Source organism: Panulirus ornatus, chromosome 9, assembly GCF_036320965.1.
Source record: "Panulirus ornatus isolate Po-2019 chromosome 9, ASM3632096v1, whole genome shotgun sequence".
Classification (NCBI taxonomy): Eukaryota; Metazoa; Arthropoda; class Malacostraca; order Decapoda; family Palinuridae; genus Panulirus; species Panulirus ornatus.
In genome coordinates this window covers 26,716,926-26,744,755 of record NC_092232.1, presented here as the reverse complement: position 1 = coordinate 26,744,755, position 27,830 = coordinate 26,716,926, and the positions used below count along the sequence as shown (strand labels likewise).

The 27,830-nt window shown below is 48.8% G+C and overlaps 1 protein-coding gene and 1 pseudogene across 7 annotated transcripts in view; both read right to left on the bottom strand.

Annotated features, from left to right (window-relative positions):
• Positions 1 to 27,830, bottom strand: part of LOC139750292 (uncharacterized) — a 737,008-nt gene that overhangs the window by 149,295 nt on the left and 559,883 nt on the right. The gene's annotated exons all lie outside the window — the stretch shown is intronic.
• LOC139750144 (uncharacterized) lies at positions 9,586 to 13,095 on the bottom strand (annotated as a pseudogene).

Below are 27,830 nucleotides of genomic sequence, written 5' to 3'. Positions count from 1 at the left end.
TACCGGTCACTTTCAACTGTTTACGACTTTACCGCAGGATTCTGCCGAAGTAATGTGTAAAACTTGTGATCAGGAGTTCAGAGAGTTGGTCTCCATTTTGGTCGGCTTGCTGTGTGTACGTTCCTAGTGTGTGTGTGTGTGTGTGTGTGTGTGTGTGTGTGTGTGTGTGTGTGTGTGTGTGTGTGTGTGCGTGTGTGTGTGTGTGTGTGTGGCGAGGGATGAACGTCTGTGGAGATGATGTTCTCCAGCTTGGAGGGGTCAAGTTGGTGCTCCCGATGGTCCAGTCTCGCCCCACGACCCCCCCTCGTTCTCCATCTCCCTCCTGCAGGTCTAATAACACCTCCTCAATCGTCACACAATCAGAGCTTCACTGACTGACTCAATGACTCCGGCCACGCGTCAGTCGAGCCAGTCTGGCATCTCCCGCCACCGCTGGCATGATCCTCATTACGTGGGCACGTCCCGGGCATCACTGTAGTAGGGCCTGACGGCAGCGTGGCTCACGACGTTGATGATGGTGGAGATGAGTGATGGTCTGCGTCAGGTGGGTCTTGTCCCGACGTCCTCAAGGCAGAGGTTGCAGCTCAAGTGATTTGCACAGATGACGTGATGGACGAGGCTGGCAAGGTCTGGGAAGCAGACGTTCTGTTGTACCTCGTAATTACTCGTGGATGACTGTCAGACTTCCCTCTATCGATATCCTGAGGGACGAGGGAGAGAAGACCCCTTGAATATGAAGGCGTAACCTTTGACCTGACCCTTTCTAAGCATTAGGTCAAAGGCCATGCCCTCGCGCTCAAGAGTCATACATATCGTCGTGCTACAAGGGTTGAAGGGTGTCGGGAAAAACGCACTTCCTTGAAGATGATCAACGTGGAGACGGAAGACATCTATTAAGCGTCGTCGGGAATTATGAAAGAAGACCTTAGCAGCGCCAGCCGCCCTGTGGCACCAACGGCAGCAGCAGCAGCAAGCATTGGTATGACGCAGCGAGCTGTGGATGTCGTCCAGTGTGGCTGTGTCACACACACACACACACACACACACACACACACACACACACTAGGACTCAGGGAAACACCTGCTCCAAGACCCTGCCGAAGTTCACGTTATCTGTCCTCACCAAAAGATGATGTTTCTGGAAGAACTTTCTTACTCGTTCAGAGATCGATGTCTCCATACTCAGCCTGTGACGGGAAGTTGAGTATTGGATTTTCAGTCCCACGCGTCTGCTCGAACCCCCCCCCCCCTTCCCGTTAGTGAAGGCCTGTGTGCCTTTCCCCAACTGGCACTATTATGGTGGGGTAATGCTGGGTCCCATAAGCTGCTGTAGCAAGGAAAGGCGATGCTGGGTCTCGTTGATCCCGTGGAGCTACTGCAGGAGGGAGAACCTATGCTCGGTCCCGTAAAGCTAATGTAGGAGGGAGAGTCGATGCTGGGTCCCGTGGAGCTGCTGTAGGAGGGAAAACTGATGCTGTGCCCAATAATTATGCAACTGTAGGAAGAAGAGTCGACGTTGGGTCCCGTGAAGCTACTGTAGGAGGGAGAGTCGATGTTGGGTTCCGTGGTGCTCCTGTAGGAGGAAGAGTCGATGTTGGGTCCCGTGGAGCTACTGTAGGAGGAAGAGTCGATGCTGGGTCCCGTGGTGCTACTGTAGGAGGGAGAGTCGATGTTGGGTCCCGTGGTGCTACCGTAGGAGGAAGAGTCGATGCTGGGTCCCGTGGAGTTACTGTAGGAGGCATGGTCGATGTTGCGTCTTGTGGAGCTGCTGTAGGCGGAAGAGTCGATGCTGGGTCCCGTGGAGCTACTGTAGGAGGAAGAGTCGATGCTGGGTCCCGTGGAGCTACTGTAGGAGGGATAGTCGATGTTGGGTCCCGTGGAGCTACTGTAGGAGGAAGAGCCGATGCTGGGTCCCGTGGAGCTACTGTAGGAGGAAGAGTCGATGCTGGGTCCCGTGGAGCTACTGCAGGAGGAAGAGTCAATGCTGGGTCCCGTGGAGCTATGGTAGGAGGAAGAGTTTATGTTGGGTCCCGTGGAGCTACTGTAGGAGGGAGGGTCGATGCTTGTTTCCGTTGGTGGCTGGAGATGTTCCCGGACGGAGAGCAGATCATGGTTAATCTGTCAGCTCGATCTCTTACACGAGGCAATATATCTAAAATGCGTGGTGAATGTCAGCACTGGAATCCGACCCACACACTTCTGATCCCCAAAATCAGCATTTCAATGCGAGGTCGCAGTCGTAAATTGAAGAATCCCTTTTTATGTATGATCCCGCTGGCCACCAGACTCATGGCATATATTCCTGAATTCTGGAGAGTCCTCTCTCTTTCTCTCTCTCTCTGAAGGTCAAGTAAAAAAGAGAAGAGAAAAGGAAAGTTTGAGCAGAAATGCAAGTTGATTTCATGAATGCAAGTTGATTTCATTCTTTACAGAAATCTCAACGATTTACTGATATCATTCTCAATCATACGAGGATACCAGTCTGTTCTGTGTAGGTGTCATACGAGGTCATCTATCTGCTCAGTGTAGGTGTCATACGAGGCTATCTATCTGCTCAGTGTAGGTGTCATACGAGGCTATCTATCTGCTCAGTGTAGGTGTCATACGAGGCTATCTATCTGCTCAGTGTAGGTGTCATACGAGGCTATCTATCTGCTCAGTGTAGGTGTCATACGAGGCTATCTATCTGCTCAGTGTAGGTGTCATACGAGGCTATCTATCTGCTCAGTGTAGGTGTCATACGAGGCTATCTATCTGCTCAGTGTAGGTGTCATACGAGGCTATCTATCTGCTCAGTGTAGGTGTCATACGAGGTTATCTATCTGCTCAGTGTAGGTGTCATACGAGGCTATCTATCTGCTCAGTGTAGGTGTCATACGAGGCTATCTATCTGTTCAGCGCAGGAGACATGTTTCAATAAGACATCATGTTGCAGCAGCAGGTCGTCTGATCAGGGAGACATCATCCAGTATACACAGAAGCAACACGAGTGAGTTAAGCTTCACAAATCATTTTCATCACAGGGAGGGGTTGTCGTCGTGCAGTGATCCACATCTTTCTCTCCGACAACAACACCTTTCAAATGGATAACACTCCCGGCAGAGGCACCGGAGTAACTCTGGTGCCCTAAGCCTGTGAGGATTATACCTGCCTGCTGATACCTTCCATCTACTAGTTTAGTAAAGAAATCTTTGTGTCCCCCATCCCCCGGAGAGCCCGGGGTATCAGAGGGGTTGTGGGGTGAATATTGGATCAGCCAGGTCAATGACAACTGGGAAGTGCGTGGAGCGAAGAGCCAGAGATGTGTGTGTGTGTGTGTGTGTGTCAGGGAAATGCTCACACACAAACACTGTTCCACACCGACCCCTGGAGGGAGTTCGTGGAACTTCCTCACAAAATACAATTTAGTTTCCCCAGCTGCGATAGTTTGCGAGTGGGAATATTTACACTGAAAAATCTGGAGGAAAAAAATCTCTCATCGTCTAGGTTCACACCCAGACACTGGGGCCTGAGGACTGTGTATAAGAAAGCAGTCTGCCTCTCATTACTCTACACAAAGGAAATCAATTTACATCTGCCTCGGGACAACAACACACACACGATGTGTAACGGCGCCATCCACACGGCTGATGTTCGTTGTAACTTAACCAGGATATATGACACCCGGAAAATCAATAGATCCCTATCAGTCTTCTCGCCATTTCTATCTTTCGTTTGGAAGACATGTGTGTGTGGGTGAGGGAGCTTACGAAGGAAGCAGTGAGTTACCTGACACAGGTCATTTATCTCCGGGCAGCGGGAAGCAGTATTCTGACCCACCTGTTCCTGATGCCTCTACCCTAATAAACTAAGAGGTCACGAAATGATTCTGACCTACAAGATTAAGGGTTCACGAAATGCTTATTATGAGCTATGGAACTACGAGGTCACGAAATGCTGTAAACCTGCTTAAGGATAAAGGAGTCATGAAATGCTTTTAAGGGACTCAAAAGGGGGGTCACGAAAGTTGTTTCATCTCATAACTGGTAATTCTGAGAGTCTATGATCGTTCATACAGGGCAAATACCTACCCCGACCTGCTCAAACTGAGGGGTGTCCGTGGGTCAGGCGTGCCTACAACGTCCTGGAAACGTCTACGAAATACTCCAACATGACCATTCGTACACAACGCTGCCTCGGTTCTCCCCAGGGCGTCTCTCGTTGATGGATGCCCCCCCCCCCCCCCTCCTGACGCAGAGGTTAGACGCGGCCCTTGGGGGGAGGAGGGGGGGGGGGATGTGACCCTCCGGCTGCGACGGGAGGAGGAGAGAGAGAGAGAGAGACAGGGAGTCCTTGACCTTGCAGCTGTGGAGAGCCAGGGTCATCCTCCGCTTACTACAGACCGTGACCTTCACTGCCGGGGGTTCAGTGAGGGGTCCCGGCCTCACACTGCTTATAGTACATCGACCTCGTTCAGTTTTCGGCCTTCCGTTCCCTGTGAGCGAGTCTCTCTCTCTCTCTCTCTCTCTCTCTCTCTCTCTCTCTCTCTCTCTCTCTCTCTCTCTCTCTCTCTCTCTCTCTCTCTCTCTCTCTCTCTCTCTCTCAGCACTCCTCCTCCACCCAGCAGGTCCTAGAGACGCGGGGCTGACCCAGGACCCAACTCCTATTTCACGTGGAGAGCTGCTAAGTTAACCAGAGGAAACTTACCCTTGCGGGTGGAAACTTGTGGGTAAACTAAGCACTGAAATTTCCTCCCCAGACCAGAAACTCTTCTGATAAGGGAAACTTCTTCCATAACCCAGAAATCAAACTTCCACTGCCATCATAACTGGGATCCCCCGTCACCATCAAGGCTGTAAACCCCCGTCACCATCAGGACTGGAAACCTCCATCACCAAGAAGTCTGTAAAACACCCGTCACCATCAACACTGGGAACTCCGTCACCATCAACACTGGGAACTCCGTCACCATCAACACTGGGAACCCTGTCACCAACAAAGCGGTCAACCACCGTCACCATCAAAATTGTCAATTCTCGTGTCAACAAAACTGTAAACCCTCGTCACCATCAAGACTGTAAACCCTCGTCACCAAGAAAACCGTAAACCTCTGTCACAAACGAGAATGGAATGCCCCGTAGCCCCCCCCCCCAAAAAAAAAAATAAATAAATAAAAGAGGCACAAGACCCTAAAGTAAAGGAAGAATGTGGGGGTGAGGCGGGCAACCATGCATGGAAGGGAGGGGGGCTGAGGAACTGGCAGTAGGAGGTCACAAAAACGGGGCAAAACATAAACAACAGAAAGATGTGGCAGCAGAGGAGGAGGAGGAGGAGGAGGAGAGAGTACCTACCTACCTATCTACCTAAACACCAGCCTCACTACCTACCTACCCATCTACCTGCCTACCTACTTAATTGCTTACCTACCCACGACGAGATTTTGCCAAAGTGGCGGGGTTGGGGCTCACCGCACGTCAGGTGTGTCTTTGTGTTGCTGGCAGAGAGAGAGAGAGAGAGAGAGAGAGAGAGAGAGAGAGAGAGAGAGAGAGAGAGAGACTCATGATGAGAGAAATCCACACAGTACGAGTACGACCATCCGTACTTTTCCGAGGACGACCTCAGCACCACCATCACCGCCCCCACCGTGTCTTGAGTGCACGACCCATCCCGGCCAGCCACCACAGGGAGAGCACGACCATCTCCAAGGGCGGGAGAGGGGGAGGCAAGAGCACACAAGGTTGCCGCCATGAATGATTAACGCACAAAGAAGAGGTCTGACACGGGTACAAAGAGAGGGGTAGAGAGAGAGAGAGAGGGCCTTACAGGAGTGGGGGTGAAGGACGGAGGGGGGAGAGTTAGGGGTGAAGGAGGAGAGGGGAGTAAAGGAGAAGAAGAGAGAGTGAGAGGTGGAGAGGTGGTAAGGACAGACAGATCAGCAGAGGGTTGGCATAAATGGACTTGGATGTCATGGGGTAAGAGCAGGTGGGGTGGTGGTTAAAGGCAAGCTCATGGGTAGGTTGATGTCTCTCTGAACCCCTTGTCGGCAGGGGAGGGAAGGTGAGAGACAAGGGGGAGGGGAAGAGGCCGTTGGGGCATCAACAATACATCAGGATCCCCCTAGACGTGAGCCTGAGGGATGAGGATGGCAAAAGCCAACGTACCTCTCATAAGGGACTCCGCGGGATCAGACTTCGCAAGAAGCCATCCCTGGCGCTGCCGCTTGTAGGGAGAGTGAGAGCAGTGAGAGGCGGGGAGGAACGGGCGGCGAGGGAGTGAGTGGTGGGGACCAAGGGAAGGCAGGAGGGAGGGAGGGGGAGAGAGAGGGAGAGAGAGAGAGGAAGGAGGTAAAATACAGGTATTGGGTTCCTGTCTCTGAGGTATCGACGAACGGGTGAAAAGAAGGTCTTGGTTTGGTCTCTCCACATTGTGGGTCGAATCTTGGGGGAGCCGGCCGGGCCTCAGTCTGCGTCCCGACCAAGGTGAAGGGAACCTTGCAGCGACGTCTCTATTCCCTCCATAGCCACAAGAACCATGTCCTCCTACTCTCCACACAGATGTAAGAACACCAGACCTTCCCAGTATCACAATGACTCATCCACGGTCCTCTTACCTACACTCTACCCAAAAGTAAACAAACGAGTCTTGTGATATTTCCCCCAATTTAAGAACAACAACAACAACAACAACAACAACAACAACAACAACAACAACAACGGAGAAAGTAATACTATTTCCACCGAGTAGGTTACCCCCAGAGAGACGTCTGAACCAGCATCCTAAGGCAGAGGGTAGAGTTAAGACATATATTAAATGTTCCACTGATCTCCCCTGCACACTCAATATCCCCGACCGTCGACTTTCACATCACCAGACGTGGGTTCGATCCTCTAATGGGGTGATCTGTTCCATGCTGGCGTGGTGGTTTTGTTGAGCCATTTCCTGCATAATGCCATTGACAGCAACCTGACGTTCATCCCCGTAATTCCCATCGATCTAGACAGGAATTTGAGTGCCCTGACATGCGACCTATTATGACCTCAGGTGTGACCCAAGGTTACACCTCAGGTCATAGGAAGGCACCTGAGCAGGTACACAGTTTTGACCTTCACGCCGGGAGTTCCATCGCATCCAGCCTGCCACCAATCAACACCGATCTTTTATCCTCCTGGGGCCCACAGTAATGACCTGCCTGCCATGCCAACACCATTAATGCTCACTGGCGTGGGCTACCTGACCTGCAAATAAATAGGCGTGCGCCATCCACCTGCGTCAGTGAAGCAGTCCTCTTGACTTACACCACAAACGCGCCCCCTTAAGCCTGGACACGGTCTCGGCCATGCGACCCTGGCCCATCACCCTCTGGCAGGGGCTCTGTGGTGCCTCATCTCTCGGGGCATCCTTCGGCAGCACTCCAAAGTTACTCTGTCTCCTGCCTCAACGACAGAACCCGGCTGGACTTCGCCAACGCCTGTATGCAGCAGCCTCAACTAAGGGATCTTCGGCCAAGTCTCCTGCACCACAACACATACGGCCAGAACCTCAGCATCACGGTGAAAACTCCCTTCTGCAGAAGCCCCACAAGACCCGGCATCCACATAACTCCTGTCTTAACTACAAGTATCTCCTGCACTGGCGCCATGCAACGATTCGTACTCAACTCTCCGGCGTCAGCGCCTCGGATCACCTGTCTCTCTCTCTCTCCCTCCTTCTGCACCAGGTTTTCAGCCCCAGCATCAGGGGCGCTCAGGTTACCTCACCTCACTTCTTACCTTACCTCACCTTCTTACCTAACCCCGCATCAGTTACAGCAGCTGACCCTGAGCTACAACATCTCTCTGCTTACCCAACACATCGTTGTGTGTTACCCATGTTTCCCTGAGCCTTCTCTCAATCTCTACAACAAGCAGAGGCGCGTCATGTGACTGTGTGTATATATGTGACAGACTCCATCTGTGACGAGTCCATCCGTCGACGTCCACATCACAAGACGTGGGTTCGAAGCTCCAATGAAGCAATCATCTCAAACTACGTTGGTTTCTTTCAATGGTGAATCAACAAGTATCTCTTGATATACGCACGGAAAACTAATTCATGCAGAAGGACAACATTACATTGATAAAAAAAAAGATGAAAATTAAAAAAGTATCATTTTAAAGACGCCGAAAACTTTACTCTTAAAGAAACTCCAGCCCAAAGTTCGACAGAGGGAAAGGATTCAAACTTTTTTTCATTATCAACTCGGTTAAAGTTTTTGATACAAGTTTTGAATTATAAAGAAAACCATATAAAAAAAAATCTACTAAGGAAAATATGTCAAAGAATTAACATTGAAAACTTTATGAAACAGGGAAAAAAATGTGTGTTCGTAAATAGAAGACAGCATTCCTTGTTTATGATACACAGTCAAGAATCATCTGTTTTCCACTTAATAGATCAAGATACATTAATGGTTATAGACCAAGTTCTCACGGGGCGACTGAGGGCAATTTGGAGAAGCCTCGTCATTTGGTACAGTAAATCCTCAAGTGTTAACAAAAATCCTCAGGATATCTGGCTATAAATGTTTATATATATATATATATATATATATATATATATATATATATATATATATATATATATATATATATATATATATATATATATCAGCTTTTAAGATCCTCCTACCGTTCATCCTCTCTCCCCCCCCCCATACAAAACATTAGCACCCTCCTCCCCCCCATACAGGACATTACCACCCCCTCCTGCTCTCCTCCCACTGTGCATCTTAATTACCCGGTGTCTTACATGGAAGTACAGTTAGCCATTAACATGGAAGTCTGGAAACAGATGGCGATGCCCACAGTACGCTCCAGCCTTGCCTCCAGTCACCCTTGTTATATAACCTCTAGTTACTTCACCACTGAGGCACTTTAAGCAGTGACTTTCAGTTAGTCTACCACTGAGGCACTTTAAGCAGTGACTTTCAGTTAGTCTACCACTGAGGCATTTTAAGTGGTGACCTCCAGTCAGTCCACCGCTGAGGCACTTTAAGCAGTGACTTTCAGTTAGTCTACCACTGAGGCACTTTAAGCAGTGACTTTCAGTTAGTCTACCACTGAGGCACTTTAAGCAGTGACTTTCAGTTAGTCTACCACCGAGTCACTTTAAGCAGTGACACTGTGTCAAAGCACATTCATCAATATGAAGCCTTAAAAATAACACCAGAAACAGGGAAATCCGCGTTAACCCACCGGACTGAAGGCTGATGGGTGGTAGGATAGGGTGGCCATAGGACACATCTCTACAAACAGCTGTACAAAACATGTACATCCTTCAGCCGCCCGGGGCTCGACCCCTGGACGAACATGCTTGATCTCAAGCACTACTGGTCGTGGGGCAAGCTGAAGTGGCTCACCAGCACCCACCAGCCTCCCTCTCCAGGCCTCAGTCTCCCTCCTCTCTTGGTCTAACACTGGCAGCCTCACAGCACCTCAGCTCAGAGGCTTCAGTGCGTTGGGGAACTGCTGACGGTAGGAGGGCTGGTAGGGCGTCGTGGGCGTGCGTCGGGGAACTGCTGACGGAGGGAGGGTTGGTAGGGCGTCGTGGGCCACCGTGGACGTCAAGTCACGTCAACAGGAACTTTACTGCCCAGGAATTAAAGAGGTAATCAAGACAGCGCCGGAAAAGTTTACAACAATGGAGGCCAGGCCCACTGAGGTTTGGGGCAACAGCGGCCCCAGGCCCACGGGGAATTAGGCCAACAGCGGCCCCAGGCCCACTGGGAATTAGGCCAACAGCGGCCCCAGACGCACTGGGAATTAGGCCAACAGCGGCCCCAGGCCCACCGGGATCTAGGCCAACAGAGGCCATGTCCACTGGAATTTAGTGCATCAAGGTTGGGGGTCAAGAGGTAGACTACATCAATGTGTACAAGAAAACAATAATGTTCTACAGGAACCTTTGTGTTCCTTACTTCGCCACGAGCCTACAGACGAACTGCTACTATTACTACTACTACTACCACTACTACTACTACTACCACTACTACTACTACTACTACTACTACCAGTACTACTACTACTACTACTACTACATTTACTACTACTACTACTACTACCACTACTACTACTACTACTACTACTACTACTACTACCAGTACTACTACTACTACTACTACTACTACCACTACTACTACTACTACTACTACTAACTACTACTACTACTACTACTACTACCAGTACTACTACTACTACTACTACTACATTTACTACTACTACTACTACTACTACTACTACTACTACTACTACCAGTACTACTACTACTACTACTACTACTACTACTACTACTACTACCAGTACTACTACTACTACTACTACTACCAGTACTACTACTACTACTACTACCAGTACTACTACTACTACTACTACTACTACTACTACTACCAGTACTACTACTACTACTACTACTACTACTACTACTACTACTACTACCAGTACTACTACTACTACTACTACTACCACTACTACTACTACTACTACTACTACCAGTACTACTACTACTACTACTACTACCACTACTACTACTACTACCACTACTACTACTACTACTACTACTACCAGTACTACTACTACTACTACTACTACATTACTACTACTACTACTACTACTACTACTACTACTACTACACTACTACTACTACTACTACTACTACTACTACTACTACTACTACTACTACTACTACTACTACTACTACTACTACTACTACTACTACTACTACTACTACTACTACTACTACTACTACCAGTACTACTACTACTACTACTACTACATTTACTACTACTACTACTACTACTACTACTACTACTACTACTACTACCAGTACTACTACTACTACTACTACTACTACTACTACTACTACCAGTACTACTACTACTACTACTACTACTACTACTACTACTACTACTACTACTACTACCAGTACTACTACTACTACTACTACTACATTTACTACTACTACTACTACTACCACTACTACTACTACTACTACTACTACTACTACTACTACTACTACTACCAGTACTACTACTACTACATTTACTACTACTACTACTACTACCACTACTACTACTACTACTACTACTACTACTACTACTACCAGTACTACTACTACTACTACTACTACTACTAATAATAATAATAATAATAATAATAATAATAATAATAATAATAATAATAATAACAATAATAATAATAATAACAAAAATAATAATAACAATCATGATAATATTGTGCTGCAGGGTGCGAATCCCACACCCGGGGCTGCCGGCTACCACCTGCCAAAGTTAACATGATAAACTGGTCCAACACTTTGCTGTTAACATGATGAATTGGTCCTACAATGTCAACATGATAAACTGGTCCAACAAACTACAGTTTTAACATGATAAATTCACCTCACAAAGTAAACATGATCAACTGATCCAATACTGCAAAGTTAACATGAAAAATCTGGTCCAGCGTAGGAGAGTTAACATGATAAACTGGCCAAACACAGCAGAGTTAACAAGATAAGTTCATCCAACACCGCGGAATTAACATGATAAATTGGCTCAACACAGCGAATTAACATGGTACACAAAACCACGATCTGCGTCATGTAATGATAAACGAGAAATATCCATCATAAAGGAATATACGTATATATAAAAAATATAACAAATACAACAAAGACAGAACAAAGGAACGTCAGAAAGGCAAATGGAGGAGAGAGAGAGAGAGAGAGAGAGAGAGAGAGAGAGAGAGAGAGAGAGAGAGAGAGAGAGAGAGCAAAATCTCTCTCTCTCTCTCTCTCTCTCTCTCTCTCTCTCTCTCTCTCTCTCTCTCTCTCTCTCTCTCTTCGCCATCTGGCTGCTGCTTCTTATCGACCGACCTTGCTCAGGGATCGAGTCTCTCCTCCCGAGAATGAATAAGTACGTTGCATCGCGGGACAAGCCTTGCCCTAACGCGAGTTCTGACCAGAGAAACGAGAAATAAAACTCGCTTAATGAGACTAAACGTGACCTGAAACAAGAGGTAAACCCACATAAACCGTCATGATCCTGAAATGTGGGCAGCTGTTTAGGTAATACCAGTATGTATCCGGCAGTTATCGTATTAGCGCTGCTTCATCGTACTCGTAAGATGAAGTTCTCGTACCCGGATGACTCAGCTGTCTTGTTTAAAGGGTAAAAATTCCGTCCTCGAAAACCTGGAGACGTATTCAAGGAGGCGAGTTCAAGGAGGTGAGGAGTCCTCCTTCAGGAATCGACTCCTCGTACAACAGAAGGCGCAAGAGCCGCCGTTGTGAATGGGTCAGGTCGTCGTACTGAGAGTGGCTGGGTTGCATAACTCGAGGGGCTGAGTTATCGTACTCCAAAGGGCGTATTGTTGTACTCGAGAGATTATCAAGCTGTTGCAATGACCTATTTGTACAGTACGGGGAGGATGTTCCACGGGCCTCACCACCTGACTGTGCCATCAAGAATCCTTTTCAGCATTTGTATAACACTGGCATTCACAATATGCTTGTTTGGTCTGCTCTAACTACCTTTACCCCAAAACAGTAATTTTCCCCATCCTTTCCAACAAGCTTCTTGTCATGGCCTCTGGTTACAATAGTACTGGATCTCATAAAGACCTGTACACTCTCGAAACATCCGATTAAGAAATTCGAAGGCTGTAATCAGGTCTCTCTCTCTCTCTCTCTCTCTCTCTCTCTCTCTCTCTCTCTCTCTCTCTCTCTCTCTCTCTCTCTCTCTCTCCTCCTCCTCCTCCTCCTCTTCCACCTCCCTGGAGGACAGATCAGCAGCCCCCCCTCAACCTTTCGTTGTAGCTCAATTCTTTCAATTCAGGTACCATCCTGGACGCTCTCGTCCGGACCCCACCTCTCAATTAGGTCTCTTGCCTTCTTTAGACGCGGCGTCTGATTTGAGAGGTGTAATCCACTTTGGGTCTATGTCCTGAGTAGCTTACCAAACATTTCCCTCTCTACATACTTACCTGCCAGCTGATGGTTTGCCTCTTTCATAATTCTCCTGATGTTGAGCTCCGGCGACAGGTTAAGCAAAATATCGACCTGCAGGTCTCCTCCACACATGATAATTGCTACGAGGTCTGCTCTTACTGTGTCATGTCTTCACTACCGTGCACTGTCTTGGTTAGACAATTTCATGAACGATACCTATGAGAACAACCAAGAAATCTGCCCAACTCTTTATATAAACTGATGAAATCCTCGTCATTATCTTTCCCTCTTATGACCTTGACATCATCCGCAAACATGTTCAGGTGTGAGTCCCCTCCATCTGCCAGGTCATGTCTATAAAACAAGAATAGCAGCGGACCCAAGACTGAACCCTGCGGTACCCCGACCCCAGCACATCTCGAGAATGCTTCTCTCTTCTCTGACCTGCAACCTTTCTATCCATCCGCGGAGTTAACCTTCTATCTAGTGTAGGAGTCTGCCTCTCGCTCCTGCTCGTAGTTCTACCTTCTTCATCGACCTCCTTTCTAGCATTCCACGAATACATAAGTCCACTCCTTCACCACCTTGATCTACGATGGAGCTCACCTTGTCCTAGAAGACTATGAGAATTTTAATGTATGACGTTCTTTCCTTGAAGCCATGTCGTCTGCCAGTTAGGTAGTTTCTCCTCGCAAGTAATCATCCATTTACTTTTTGTTCATGTTTTTCAGAGGCTTCCGACCACAACGGTTACGAAGACTGGCCTGTGGTCCACTGAGATTTCCTAGTGATCTATGATTACAGGCACAGCATTTCCCCTCCTCCACAGTTTTGGAACAACACCTCCTCCAAGTGACCCACAGACCAATATTTGCAATGGCCAAGCAAGTGGCTCCACACATTCCTTCAGCATGACTGGAGAGAGAGAGACTTCACCAGGTCCAAGAGCCTTATATGGATTAATTTGTTTCAACAGCCTGATTGTGTCCTTACCATCATTTCCTATACTTTCCAAGACTTTCTCCTTTCCTAACTTGCTGATGTTGAGGGCAACGGTGTCTCCCGCTGCCCACATGACGAGAAGAGAGAGAGAGAGAGAGAGAGAGAGAGAGAGAGAGAGAGAGAGAGAGAGAGAGAGAGAGAGAGAGAGAGAGAGAGAGAGGTTTAGTTTCTGTCCTTAAAATTGTTATCTTATTCTCCTCAAAAGTTTAAATCATGACACTCCAGAGGTGACTCGCAAGAATACTGGTTCTGTTATCGCATCTGCTAAGCTGAATCATCCTCCTCGAGCGATAAGCTGAATCATTATCATCCTCCTCAAGTGATCAACTGAATCATCGGTCTCAAGCGATAACATCATTGCGGATCAAGTATGAGTTTATCTCAGGCACAGGATCAAGTCGTGGGGGCCGGGCGGCCGATCAACTCTGGCATCCTCGAGTTTCTTACAGCCGACGGTTGGCCGGGCCTCAACCTGGCACGGGTCCTGGTCCCTATTGGACAGCCAGCCCGTCCTACCCCCAACCCATTCACCTTTCCCCATCAGGATTAACCACTGGGAAAAACAACCCAGTACCTTGAGAACACTGAGACAGTGCCATGAAAGAGTAAAATCCATCAACCAGTTCAAGAAACTTTACACGCGGAATTGAATCTCACAACAGGCAGAGGGCACACTGGGGTATCACATGAACACAATGTTATCCAGAGCCTAAACTGCCGACCCAAGACCCCACAACAACCTACTGTACCAAGGTTCTGACCCCACCACTGCTCGGCACGATGGGTTCACACCTCCAGCACACACGGCTCCCCAGATCACCCTCAAACGCCACTCGAGGCCTCACCTCAGCCTCCATGCCCTCACATGAACCACCTTAACCACCAGAAAGGCTTGGCATCCCTCGGGTTTCCCTGATGATAAAAGAATCATCCGATCCCCTGAAGCATCGAGAACATGACCTTTGACCTCGGCGGCACGACCCCTGGATGTAACGACTTGCCCTTCGACCTGGCTACACAGGCGCTTCAAGCACACCATTGCATGTAACAACCATTCATTACTCCTGCATGCAAGTTCATGTAACAACCATTCATTACTCCTGCATGCAAGTTCATGTAACAACCATTCATTACTCCTGCATGCAAGTTCATGTAACAACCATTCATAACTCCTGCATGCAAGTTCATGTAACAACCATTCATAACTCCTGCATGCAAGTTCATGTAACAACCATTCATTACTCCTGCATGCAAGTTCATGTAACAACCATTCATAACTCCTGCATGCAAGTTCATGTAACAACCATTCATAACTCCTGCATGCAAGTTCATGTAACAACCATTCATAACTCCTGCATGCAAGTTCATGTAACAACCATTCATAACTCCTGCATGCTCTCCTGTCAGCTGGCCGGAATGAGGCAGCACAGACCTGGTAAGGGGCTTATCCTGGGCGGCGCTGCCTCCAGTATAATGGAGCAGACCTCAACACCCACACCCAGGTTTTCAACCTCCATACGCCAGTGGCAGAGGTTAAGCCACACCTCCTCCCCCTCCCAAGACCTGATTCTCCACTTTCAGAGAGAGAGAGAGAGAGAGAGAGAGAGAGAGAGAGAGAGAGAGAGAGAGAGAGAGAGAGAGCGAGAGAGAGAGAGAGAGAGAGAGAGAGAGGGGTTTGGTTTCTTTCTTTCCTCCCTCTCTCTCTCTCTCTCTCTCTCTCTCTCTCTCTCTCTCTCTCTCTCCCCCTGCTACACTACCCCCCGGCCCCTCTCGTCAGGGGTCGTGTAGTTGCAGCAACAAGAGTACCGTCCATTACCGTGCATCACGCTACCATTGTGACAACTAAATAAACACACACACACACACACACGCACACAGGTAATGATCCGTCATGAGATACATGAGAATCTCAAGCCGTGTTATGAGACTGTCACGCCCCGTCATGAGGCTCTCAGGCCCCGTCATACCTCCTGTCTGGCTGGTTCAACTGTCCCACCTCTCCCACCTTCCGTCCCAAGCTCTCCAGTTTCCGTCCTCCCTTCCCTCACTCACACTCTTCCATCCTCTCCCTCCCTCCCTTCGCTCCCTCCTCTTCCTCTCCCTTCCTCCCTCTCCATAGTCGCTCCGCACTCCAACTTCCGACTCACACAATCCCCTTCTTCGCCTCTCTCTCTCTCTCTCTCTCTCTCTCTCTCTCTCTCTCTCTCTCTCTCTCTCTCTCTCTCTCTCTCTCTCTCACCCTTAATTTCCTCCTCCTCTCCCCTCTCCCTCCGCCACCCCATCAGAGCCCCCCCCCCCAACCCGGCGGCTGGACCACGGCCAGAAGTCAAGGTCCCCCCCCCCCCCCCCGTAACCTTGAGAGGCTGGTGTACTATGGCCCAGCCCCTCCCGGAAGAGAGGGTTCCCAACTGGCCCAGCTGCTGCTGATGGCGGAGTTAAAGGCCCGCCCAGCTGGCGAGGGGGTTAAATGGCCGTACAGGTTGGTGACGGGCGGGCGGGGGGGCGCTGACCCCCCCCCCCCAACGGGTGTCGCGAGTTTCATGGCTGCGCGCGCAGCTGGTGAAGGCGACGATGTTCTGGGACTCGAACAGCTGGTGACTGTGTAAATCTGGGTCACGCAGCTGGTGACGGTATTATACGCCATAACAACCAGTGAAGGTGTTAAACGCCCGTACAGCTGGTGATTGTATGAAAGGGTCATGCACCTGGACCATGCAGCTGGTAATGGCATAATACATCTAGACCAGACAGCTGGTAACGTCATCAAACACCAGGACAGGTGGTGACTGTGTTAAACGCCCGTACAGCTGGTGATTGTATGAAAGGGTCATGCACCTGGACCATGCAGCTGGTAATGGCATAATACATCTAGACCAGACAGCTGGTAACGTCATCAAACACCAGGACAGATGGTGACGGAGTTAAAGGCCCGTACAGCTGGTACCAAATACTTGGCAAAACACTATTGACTGCATTACACACACCAACAAAATAAAAAAAATGAACAAGCTCACCCACACAATGTATTCATACATGGGAACCTAAACCTGTATATCTATTCATACATATGTGCGCACATGTATGTATTAACATCATGCAGAAAGAGAGAGAGAGAGAGAGAGAGAGAGAGAGAGAGAGAGAGAGAGAGAGAGAGAGAGAGAGAGAGAGAGAGAGAGAGAGAGGCGTGTGCATTAATCTATAGTTTCCCTTTAAAAGATTTCCAGGTTATTCAGCGTGTGTACAGCTGGGTCTATTTTGGTCCACAACTCCCACTGGATACACTCCCTCTCTCTCTCCCTCCCTCCTCCCAACTGACCTAAACTCTCTCTCTCTCTCTCTCTCTCTCTCTCTCTCTCTCTCTCTCTCTCTCTCTCTCTCTCTCTCTCTCCACGCCATATGATTGGTTGGCCAGACGTGAACATCCAGGAGGAGATCTTCCCCCAAGGTATAAACATCTTGCTACATAATCTAACACACACACACACACACACACACATACTCTCCCTATATATACCCTCTCCCTAATCACACACTTCCTAGCCACACACACACACTCTACCTAGCTACACACACACACACACACACAATCTCTCTCCCTCTCTCTCTCTCTCTCTCTCTCTCTCTCTCTCTCTCTCTCTCTCTCTCTCTCTCTCTCTCTCTCTTCCTGGCCACACACACACTCTACACACTCCCTTCTTTTCCCAAGCCATAAATGTCCTCCCTACTCATACATGCTCTCCCTAGCCAGACACTCCCTAGCCATAAACTCTCCCTGGCCACACATGAACAGAGCGCTTGAAAAGGAGGAGGAGGGGAGGTGGGTGGATGAAGGGAGGAACGGTGGTGATCCACGAGAGGGAACAACGGAACGGAGAGAGAACGATACTGAGACTCTGGTGTTTGGGGAAGAAATACAGACATTGAGAGAGAGAGAGAGAGAGAGAGAGAGAGAGAGAGAGAGAGAGAGAGAGAGAGAGAGAGAGAGAGAGAGAGAGAGAAATTGCCCATTTCTGTCTTATTACCTATCTAAGATCCCCCTCTGCTGATCTGTGCCACACATGCGAAACGTTTATATACCGTCAGTGTTCACCAGTTCATCAGTCAGTTCACTTCGTTCATCCGCTGCCGTTGTACTACACACGTACTTCCTTACATCTCTCCTGACAAGTACTTTCTTCATATCACGTCATGTCCTCTGCTTGGTCTATCTTTTACATCTCTTGATGAAGTGTGTTCACTGCTGATATCATAAGACCGGTTCAGAAACTTGTTGGTTGTGATCAAGTAACCCCTTACTCTTCTCTCTTCCATGGTGGACGAATCTACGACCTCTGCCCACAAGTCTCCAAATTCTGGCAACATCTCTTTTGGGCTCCTCTGGACCTCCTCTGTTACCTCTCTAAACTTCTCTAAGAATAGTGACCAAATATGAGAAGCATGATCTAGCCTTGGCCTACTACACTGTGTGAACAGATGGATGAACAGTTCCTTAACCTTGTCTTTAAATGTAACCTTAACACTTACGACTCTCCTGACGTGGAGCTCTAGCGACTGGTTAGGTATAATGTCAACTCCTCAGTCTTTCTCACAGCCAGATACCTGCAGCTCACTCCCTGCTGAGCAATACTCACACCACGACCTTCTCTCACGGTGCACCATCCTCAGTCTGATCTTGGTAGCACCCGGGTGGCAGTCCACCCAACCATGTTTGCATAAGACCGACTTTGGAGTTTGTCGACGTCCCCTTGTAAGGTGATGCAGTCCTCATCCGTCTTTACCGCTCTCATGATCCCGGCATCATCTTCAAACACGTCTAGATTTCAGTGTGATTACTGTGTGTGTGTGTGTGTGTGTGTGTGTGTGTGTGTGTGTGTGTGTGAGGGCCTCACATGACGTGCGCTGTTACACACGTGTGTGAGGTCTCCCAGCGACCTCCATGCTCTCCCCTCTCTCGACCTCCTCCCCAAGTGTTACAGGGGAGTGCCACCCTCCCTCAGAGTTCCCCTCTCCACCTCCTCCTCCCCATGTGGCTCGAGGAAGCCCCCCCCCCCGGGCCGTCACCAAGTTGTCCTCCTCTCGACGTTTTCCCGAAGTAGTTCAAAGAAAAGCCTCCCTCCCCACCTCCCACAACCCCTCACCCAAGTTGAGGTGTTTGGCCCCGGGGAGGATATGACCTCAAGGGAAATGACCTGGAATGTCAAGACAGTTGAAGGTAAGGGGAAGGGGAAGAGGGGGAAGGAGTAGCGGGGGGACGGAATGGGGCGTGAGGATGGGTGTGGGAATGACAGAGGGAAAAAAGGGAATGAGATTGAAGCAGAGAAAGACAAAAATACTGAATGAAGAGAGAGAGAGAGAGAGAGAGAGAGAGAGAGAGAGAGAGAGAGAGAGAGAGAGAGAGAGAGAGAGAGAGAGAGAGAGAGAGAGAGAGATGGAACTCGGAAGAACCCTGCAGACAGGAGGAGTAAGACTTAGCGGAACCCAGACCACGCGACAGCGGCCGTGGGGGGCACGTGCCACACGAGGGTAGGGGGTCACGCTAGAAACTGGAAGCCAGAAATTCCTGGATAACGGCAGGACGAAGCTACACGAGGAGACCTGGCCCGGCACCACGACAACAATGGACGACACACAAGGACACAGTGAACGCCCCAAGCTTGGCTTTCATATCACAGCCTCAACACAAACTCCGAAAACAAAGCAGAAGGGAAAGAAAAATGCGAATGTATACATCGACACCTGTAACAGGTACATAAAGCAAACCTCTACACGTCACAAAATCACAATGAATAATAACACTAATAACACTATCTGTGATACTACTACTACTACTACTACTACTACTACTACTATACTACTACTCTTACCACTACTACTACACTACTACTACTATACTACTACACTACTACTACTACTACTACTACTACTACTACTACTACTATACTACTACACTACTACTACTACTACTACCAGTACTACTACTACTACTACTAATAATAATAATAATAATAATAATAATAATAACAACAATAATAAGTAGGAGGAGGGTAAAGTAATATAAATCAGATGACGAAGGCAAGTAACACTAATAAAGACAAGTAACACCATGGAACAACAGGCGGAGCAGATACAAGGGTTGATGGATGGTAGCAGTCAGGTAGACCACGTATCCACGATCATCATGAGGGAGGTAGACCACGTATCCACGATCATCATGAGGGAGGTAGACCACGTATCCATGATCATCATGAGGGAGGTAGACCACGTATCCACGATCATCATGAGGGAGGTAGACCACGTATCCACGATCATCATGAGGGAGGTAGACCACGTATCCACGATCATCATGAGGGAGGTAGACCACGTATCCACGATCATCATGAGGGAGGTAGACCACGTATCCACGATCATCATGAGGGAGGTAGACCACGTATCCACGATCATCATGAGGGAGGTAGACCACGTATCCACGATCATCATGAGGGAGGTAGACCACGTATCCACGATCATCATGAGGGAGGTAGACCACGTATCCACGATCATCATGAGGGAGGTAGACCACGTATCCACGATCATCATGAGGGAGGTAGACCACGTATCCACGATCATCATGAGGGAGGTAGACCACGTATCCATGATCATCATGAGGGAGGTAGACCACGTATCCACGATCATCATGAGGGAGGTAGACCACGTATCCACGATCATCATGAGGGAGGTAGACTACGTATCCACGATCATCATGAGGGAGGTAGACCACGTATCCATGATCATCATGAGGGAGGTAGACCACGTATCCATGATCATCATGAGGGAGGTAGACCACGTATCCATGATCATCATGAGGGAGGTAGACCACGTATCCATGATCATCATGAGGGAGGTAGACCACGTATCCATGATCATCATGAGGGAGGTAGACCACGTATCCATGATCATCATGAGGGAGGTAGACCACGTATCCACGATCATCATGAGGGAGGAAGACCACGTATCCATGATCATCATGAGGGAGGAAGACCACGTATCCACGATCATCATGAGGGAGGAAGACCACGTATCCACGATCATCGTGAGGGAGACAACTAGCAGACACGAGCTGCCACCCCCGGGGCAAGGCCAGGTCATGTCCCGCAGGCCAGGTCGACGCTCAACAAAACTGCCATAAACAGACACTTCAGCTCTCGTCCGTGTCACTTTGAAAGCAGTTCAGGCGACACTGAGGCGCTTTGCCCCCAAGATACAAAGGTGTAAAATTCTTACTTTCCCCCTCCCCCATCAGGCAAAATTCATTTCTCCATTACGGTGTTTAACGATAATGAGAAGACATTTATCGTTAACTCTATCAGTGGCACGCGTTAACCTTCTATAAACAGGTCGTTTAAGGTGTCATAAAGTGCGTTGGCCCAACGCGAACGACCTGGTCGTAATTGACATATAAACAACAGTGTGACATTTTCATGGCGACATTCTTACAAGGTTTACAAGTTCACTCGTGACTGCCAGACAAAAGATGTCCATCCAGGAGGTAGAAGATGCAGCACATGAAGTTAGGTCCAAGTTCCCTCAGGTTTTCATCTAATCAGTCTGAAATATATCAACTCCTTGAGTACGACGTTACGACCCTTGAGCACGACGTTACGACCCTTGAGCACGACGTTACGACCCTTCGGCAAGACGTTACGACCCTTGACCACGACGTTACGACCCTTGAACACGACGCTTCGGTCCTAGAGCACGACGTAAGGACCCTTGAGCACGACGTTACGACCCTGGAGCACCATGCTACGACCCTTGGATCACGAAGTTACGACCCTCTTAGGTACAACGACAGAACTGAAGATGACGTTACGACCCTTTGGATATGATAGGGCGACCTTTGATCTGTCCCTTAAGGGTCAGGTCAAAGGCTGGATCATCATACATATACCTGAGGGTCGAACCAGTCGTCGTCCCTAAGGATCGTAGTGTTATGCTCAAAGGATCGTAGGTCGTGCTCATGGATCGTACCGTCGTGCTCAGTGGGTATAGGTACGTACACAGATGGTACGGAGGGAGGCGGTGGTGTGTGTGTGTGTGTGTGTGTGTGTGTGTGTGTGTGTGAGTCTGGTTTCACATCCCCCACGTGACTCAGTGTATCCACAATGGAGTCATTCTTCACACGACAACTCCGGTTGTCTCCAGGTGTAACTCAAGAACAATATCTGGGCCAGGCTTCATGGCGGTACCTAACAGGATTCTGAGGGTGAAATACACACACACACACACACACACACACACACACACACACACACACACGTTCATCAGAACTTTCCACCAACAATAAACACTACACATCATGAATTACTTCCCTCATTACCTTGAGCAAATTTACCAAACTCTTCATTTAATAGTAATTCAACGTTACAATTACCTAAATTCTCTCTCTCTCTCTCTCTCTCTCTCTCTCTCTCTCTCTCTCTCTCTCTCTCTCTCTCTCTCTCTCTCCAACCTCACATTAGTATTCAGACCAGTTAACAAAATGAAAAAACTGTCCCACAGTATATATATATATATATATATATATATATATATATATATATATATATATATATATATATATATATATTCTGAATATTCATTTCAGTTGGTAGCCACGAGGCTGTTCACTTGCTGCTACATACTTAACCCACGGTGTGAGACCCCATCAAAACCCCCTCCCTACACGTACAGATACTATAATCAACTCCGACAATTTGACATTAATGAAGACATACAAGCATGACTTGTGAATTCATCCAGCTCGCAGGCACGATCCATTATGTATTACCGATCAACTCGATCAGATCTCCTGAACGAGATTAAAGTTCGCTAACCACCCGCGTACGTCTGTGCTGACGAGGCTAGAGGGAAGCAGCTTCGCTCCATCTATCCACAACGCACCACCAGCCAAACTAGATCCACATCCTGGAGCTAAACCCACTACTGTAAATCGCTGTAGTCATACCGTCACGAGCACGAGTGCAGCAGCATCAATACCCTCTTCCAGAGACGTGGGTCTTCTGAGTGGTCTCTGGGCCTGATGGTGTCAACACGGGCCCCCACTCCCTGCTCCACGCCGGAGCCTCTACGTCGTTCCTGCTAACCTACAGCGACTAAACTACCGACAGTTGCTATCTTATTCCCCGCTTGGTACCAGTGGCCGCCTAGTAGCAATTGTATCCCCAACAGTCTACATAATGCACAAGACACGGCTCCGAGAGAAGAAATGGCCATCAGCGACGCGCAGACTTTAATCAAGTTCGTGTTCACAAAGTTTCTGCGTATGTCAGGGAGCCCGCCCGGGGGAACTCTGCCAAGGACGCCAACACGACGTAGGCCTCTCCAGCCTATCAATTATAGAGCCTCTACCTCGACGAAACAATTAACACACATTTCTTTCAGAAACAGTCGACCTACAATTCAATGGCGTATCATGAATTAAACTATTTCCCTTTTTTTTAAAGCATGAATAAAACAGGCTCTTGTGGTTCCACTGTAAAACTAAATCGTAAATAACAGTGTGCTGTATCTTACAACCGTTGGCGAGGTCTGCTAACCATAAATCTTCAAAATTAGTACAAAAAACAGACCTCACGGTATGAGTGGGTAAGTCATGCCAGAGTTTCCAATGGTCACTATATAGTACATGTTAACTGCAAAGGTTTTCACAAATGAATTAAGTCCTCAAAAAAAAAAAAGTCCCCGGAGTATAAAATGAAAAATTTTTTAATTTTTGTTTCAATCTCTGTTAGCCCGCACTTTTTTTTATATTACAATGGACAGGGAAAAAAAAATACACTTGTACGAGAATCCTCACTTTTTCATACCGAAACCGTAAAATTACATTTTCTTCGACTGTTGAGATTAAACTATCAGTTTGTCCCCAAGTGTAAGCAGCTGTCAATAATGTCAATATTCCAGAAAATCATATCAATGTTGTCTTACTAAACATTTGCTCCTTTTAAAAATACATTCATGTTACTGCAGCGCGAGAATATCTGATCGGAGCTGCTAGGCTGCTCCCGGACACAGGTCACAGAGAGCACTGACGGAGCCAAACAATGCACGCTCACAGGGCCAGCTTAAGCTTTGGTGTCACAAACACAGCAGGATACACGCACAAACAGTCGGGGGAATTTTTTAAAAAATCAATCCCAAAAACGTTCACCCAAAAAAGTTTAAAAAAAATGCGGAAGCAAAGACACTCACCACCACTGGTGTGGTGAGGTACTGGTACCTCGTTACTCACACCACTGGTGTGGTGAGTACTGGTACCTCGTTACTCACCACAGCTGGTGTGGTGAGGTATGGTACCTCGTTACTCACCACAGCTGGTGTGGTGAGGTACTGGTACCTCGTTACTCACCACCACTGGTATGGTGAGGTACTGGTACCTCGTTACTCACCACCACTGGTGTGGTGAGGTACTGGTACCTCGTTACTCACCACCACTGGTATGGTGAGGTACTGGTACTTCGTTACTCACCACCACTGGTATGGTGAGGTACTGGTACCTCGTTACTCACCACCACTGGTATGGTGAGGTACTGGTACCTCGTTACTCACCACAGCTGGTGTGGTGAGGTACTGGTACTTCGTTACTCACCACCACTGGTATGGTGAGGTACTGGTACTTCGTTACTCACCACAGCTGGTGTGGTGAGGTACTGGTACCTCGTTACTCACCACAGCTGGTGTGGTGAGGTACTGGTACTTCGTTACTCACCACCACTGGTGTGTGAGGTACTGGTACCTCGTTACTCACCACCACTGGTATGGTGAGGTACTGGTACCTCGTTACTCACCACCACTGGTATGGTGAGGTACTGGTACTTCGTTACTCACCACCACTGGTATGGTGAGGTACTGGTACTTCGTTACTCACCACCACTGGTATGGTGAGGTACTGGTACTTCGTTACTCACCACCACTGGTATGGTGAGGTACTGGTACTTCGTTACTCACCACCACTGGTATGGTGAGGTACTGGTACTTCGTTACTCACCACCACTGGTGTGGTGAGGTACTGGTACTTCGTTACTCACCACCACTGGTGTGGTGAGGTACTGGTACCTCGTTACTCACCACCACTGGTATGGTGAGGTACTGGTACTTCGTTACTCACCACCACTGGTATGGTGAGGTACTGGTACTTCGTTACTCACCACAGCTGGTGTGGTGAGGTACTGGTACCTCGTTACTCACCACCACTGGTATGGTGAGGTACTGGTACCTCGTTACTCACCACAGCTGGTGTGGTGAGGTACTGGTACTTCGTTACTCACCACCACTGGTGTGGTGAGGTACTGGTACTTCGTTACTCACCACAGCTGGTGTGGTGAGGTACTGGTACCTCGTTACTCACCACCACTGGTATGGTGAGGTACTGGTACTTCGTTACTCACCACCACTGGTATGGTGAGGTACTGGTACTTCGTTACTCACCACCACTGGTGTGGTGAGGTACTGGTACCTCGTTACTCACCACAGCTGGTGTGGTGAGGTACTGGTACTTCGTTACTCACCACAGCTGGTGTGGTGAGGTACTGGTACCTCGTTACTCACCACCACTGGTGTGGTGAGGTACTGGTACTTCGTTACTCACCACAGCTGGTGTGGTGAGGTACTGGTACCTCGTTACTCACCACCACTGGTATGGTGAGGTACTGGTACCTCGTTACTCACCACCACTGGTGTGGTGAGGTACTGGTACCTCGTTACTCACCACCACTGGTGTGGTGAGGTACTGGTACCTCGTTACTCACACCACTGGTGTGGTGAGGTACTGGTACTTCGTTACTCACCACAGCTGGTGTGGTGAGGTACTGGTACTTCGTTACTCACCACAGCTGGTGTGGTGAGGTACTGGTACTTCGTTACTCACCACCACTGGTGTGGTGAGGTACTGGTACCTCGTTACTCACCACAGCTGGTGTGGTGAGGTACTGGTACCTCGTTACTCACCACCACTGGTATGGTGAGGTACTGGTACTTCGTTACTCACCACCACTGGTATGGTGAGGTACTGGTACCTCGTTACTCACCACCACTGGTATGGTGAGGTACTGGTACTTCGTTACTCACCACCACTGGTATGGTGAGGTACTGGTACTTCGTTACTCACCACAGCTGGTGTGGTGAGGTACTGGTACTTCGTTACTCACCACCACTGGTATGGTGAGGTACTGGTACCTCGTTACTCACCACCACTGGTATGGTGAGGTACTGGTACCTCGTTACTCACCACCACTGGTATGGTGAGGTACTGGTACTTCGTTACTCACCACCACTGGTATGGTGAGGTACTGGTACCTCGTTACTCACCACCACTGGTATGGTGAGGTACTGGTACCTCGTTACTCACCACCACTGGTATGGTGAGGTACTGGTACTTCGTTACTCACCACCACTGGTATGGTGAGGTACTGGTACTTCGTTACTCACCACCACTGGTATGGTGAGGTACTGGTACCTCGTTACTCACCACCACTGGTATGGTGAGGTACTGGTACTTCGTTACTCACCACAGCTGGTGTGGTGAGGTACTGGTACTTCGTTACTCACCACCACTGGTGTGTGAGGTACTGGTACTTCGTTACTCACCACCACTGGTATGGTGAGGTACTGGTACTTCGTTACTCACCACAGCTGGTGTGGTGAGGTACTGGTACTTCGTTACTCACCACAGCTGGTGTGGTGAGGTACTGGTACCTCGTTACTCACCACAGCTGGTGTGGTGAGGTACTGGTACCTCGTTACTCACCACAGCTGGTGTGGTGAGGTACTGGTACCTCGTTACTCACCACAGCTGGTGTGGTGAGGTACTGGTACTTCGTTACTCACCACAGCTGGTGTGGTGAGGTACTGGTACTTCGTTACTCACCACAGCTGGTGTGGTGAGGTACTGGTACCTCGTTACTCACCACCACTGGTATGGTGAGGTACTGGTACCTCGTTACTCACCACCACTGGTATGGTGAGGTACTGGTACCTCGTTACTCACCACCACTGGTGTGGTGAGTACTGGTACCTCGTTACTCACCACCACTGGTGTGGTGAGGTACTGGTACTTCGTTACTCACCACCACTGGTATGGTGAGGTACTGGTACCTCGTTACTCACCACAGCTGGTGTGGTGAGGTACTGGTACCTCGTTACTCACCACCACTGGTATGGTGAGGTACTGGTACTTCGTTACTCACCACCACTGGTGTGGTGAGGTACTGGTACCTCGTTACTCACCACCACTGGTGTGGTGAGGTACTGGTACTCGTTACTCACCACCACTGGTGTGGTGAGGTACTGGTACCTCGTTACTCACCACAGCTGGTGTGGTGAGGTACTGGTACCTCGTTACTCACCACCACTGGTGTAGTGAGGTACTGGTACCTCGTTACTCACCACCACTAGTGTGGTGAGGTACTGGTACCTCGTTACTCACCACCACTGGTGTGGTGAGGTACTGGTACCTCGTTACTCACCACCACTGGTGTGGTGAGGTACTGGTACCTCGTTACTCACCACCACTGGTGTGGTGAGGTACTGGTACCTCGTTACTCACCACCACTGGTGTGGTGAGGTACTGGTACTTCGTTACTCACCACCACTGGTGTGGTGAGGTACTGGTACTTCGTTACTCACCACCACTGGTATGGTGAGGTACTGGTACCTCGTTACTCACCACCACTGGTGTGGTGAGGTACTGGTACCTCGTTACTCACCACAGCTGGTGTGGTGAGGTACTGGTACCTCGTTACTCACCACCACTGGTGTGGTGAGGTACTGGTACCTCGTTACTCACCACAGCTGGTGTGGTGAGGCACTGGTACCTCGTTACTCACCACAGC